Here is a 2461-nt window from a genome sequence, read left to right on the forward strand (position 1 = left end):
TTTATACATTTATTATGTATCACGATACATCAGGTCTTTTGGTAACGTTTTTTTGCTCAGAACTATTTCAATTTAGTTACAAAAAAAGTTTGCCCATAACATTTTTGTCAGAACTCGCATACCCCTCAGTAAATGTGTTGCGCCACTGCCCATGCATAAGATGATAAAATTAGTCAATCAAAAATGTGTTGTTGAGGTCTTAATGGGGACAGCATCCAAAACATTTTCAGGCTCCTGGTTTTCATCTTCTTTCATTGACCGTGCAAGATGCTGGACGTTGTCTGATTCCATTTTTTCTTTTTTATATATCTAATATCATATGTAAGTTTATTCATTCCTTTTTCTTTTTGGCTTAGTCCCTTTATTAATCTGGGGTCACCACAGCGGAATGAACCGCCAACTTATCCAGCATCTGTTTTATGCAGTGTGTTAATAACTTTGACATGGTGTCTTTGTTATTACATCTTCTCTACAATGTTTATATTGTGTGTGTGTATACTTTCTCTTTCTCTATTATATGTATATTTGATATTTTGGTATTTATGTTATGAAGTGTTCAGTGTAAAACCGGAAGTCTTTTAATTTGAATTAATTACCATTACGGATATAAACAGACACGGAAAGATCACACATGATCATGGCGTCCCAGCTGTGCGGTCTGCTACGGACTAAAGGTTTAGCTTCTGGTTTGATTGGAGAACAAGGTACTGACACTTCGTTTGATATGTTTGTTTGTTTGTATTGAGTTTGTATATTGAGTTTAAGTGATGTCTGTTTGTTTGTATATGGTTTTCAAATTTGCTTACATTTGGTTTCATTTTCTCTTTGTGTACAAGCTCTTACGGTGTTTGCCGTACGGTGCAAGATATACGGTGTTTGGCCTTTGGTATAAGGTGTTTTGATGTTGACGACGGCGTCAGTGAAGTGAATGCTGCACTGAAATAAATTATGGAAAAACACCAGTGAAAGAGGCAATCCTTTATTGAACCAGGGAGCTACAGTAAGAGCTTGCCATCATCGGGTCGCTGCTTAACGGAGTGGACGGCAATTAAAAGGACTTCTGGCATCGGCGCGCTCGTTGGGAACGGTGTGATTGCTCGCTACGGATCAAGAGCGGACTTTAAACAGACGGAGCTACAAGGCTACACACAGCTGCACGGACTGATCTAACGGACTTCACGGCATACAACGGCTTTAAACTAGTTTGAGGATCGCAGTGAGTACTAAAACAAAGAAACTAACTGAACTTTTAAAGGGACAATTTCTCGATTATGGTGTGTGTGTGTTTTTAAAGGGCAATTAACGTTGTTGTGTGTGTTTAAGTCACTTGTTAAATGAATTGTGATCTATCAAAGTGTTTAACTATGCATTTTAATGCCTTTTTGCATATGGTTAAAATGAGTGGTTAATTTAGTGCCTTATTGACCTAAAATTATTGTGGGGTATTAATTTATAGATCCAAAAATGTCACAATCAGATATAGGTTCAAAGAAGCACACTAAGCAAGCTGATATAGAAACTAGGAGTGAAAATACACGACGTTCAACACGTGCACAGGTCCCTACTGAAAAAATGTTAGCTTATCAGCAGGAAGAGCAACAAAAAAAGACGAAAAAGGTTATTTCTTTGTATGATAAATGGAAAATTGAAGCCCGTAATGCACGTGAGCAACTTAAATCGGATCTATCAGACACTCAATTAGCTATTTTAATTGAAACTTTGGAAATTGCTAAAAATAAGGTTCTCAGTGCTTATGATGAATTTAGGAAACAAACATTACCTGATGTTGAGATGAGACGAAAAATGGATTCATGTGAAGCAGTAACAACTGATGTGACCAGAATTGTTAATGAAAGAATAGCAGGAATAGACGGTGATTACAGTTATGAGAGGGAAAAGGAACGTCTTAGTGCTTTGAGTTATAAGTATGCTAATTCAATTTTTGGTTCAACAGCTTCACAAGTTAGTCAGGAAATCAGTGATCATTCAGGTCATTGCTCTGTTTTATCAGACTTGGAGGCGAAACGTGTAGATGCTGCAGCAGAAGTAGCAGCCAAACAAGCTGCATATAATTCTTTAATGGCAGAAACTAAGCAAAAAGAGAAAATAAAAGAGTTAGAAGATCAGCATAAAAAAGCCCTTGAAGTTGAGTTTAAAGAGTTAGAGCAAATTCAAGCGCAAAAGGATTTAAAAGTAGCTCAAGCTAAACTGGATGTTTACAGTGAAGAAGTTGAGAAAATAACCAGCTCTTTAAATGATTGTAGTAGTGCGAGTGGATCGGAGTTGTCTCAAGGAAATGAAAGGAAAGAAGTTAATCGACAGGAACCAAATGAGACCACAAATCCATCAGTTAAAGCATCAACTTCTGAATTCTCTGCTCTTGTTCAAGCACTTCAAGATGGCATATCTGCAAGCAAACTTCCAGTTCCAGAGCCTCCTATTTTTACAGGTGATCCTATTC

General features: G+C 37.1%; 1 long non-coding RNA gene across 1 annotated transcript; it reads left to right on the forward strand.

The window, feature by feature from the left end:
• The first annotated feature begins 612 nt into the window (after positions 1-612).
• Positions 613-1955, forward strand: LOC141379488 (uncharacterized). The gene is made up of 2 exons (XR_012396265.1): positions 613-704; positions 837-1955. It is a non-coding gene; the product is annotated as an uncharacterized lncRNA (long non-coding RNA).
• The last annotated feature ends 506 nt before the right edge of the window (positions 1956-2461 follow it).

This window comes from Danio rerio, chromosome 20, assembly GCF_049306965.1.
Source record: "Danio rerio strain Tuebingen ecotype United States chromosome 20, GRCz12tu, whole genome shotgun sequence".
Lineage (NCBI taxonomy): Eukaryota > Metazoa > Chordata > Actinopteri > Cypriniformes > Danionidae > Danio > Danio rerio.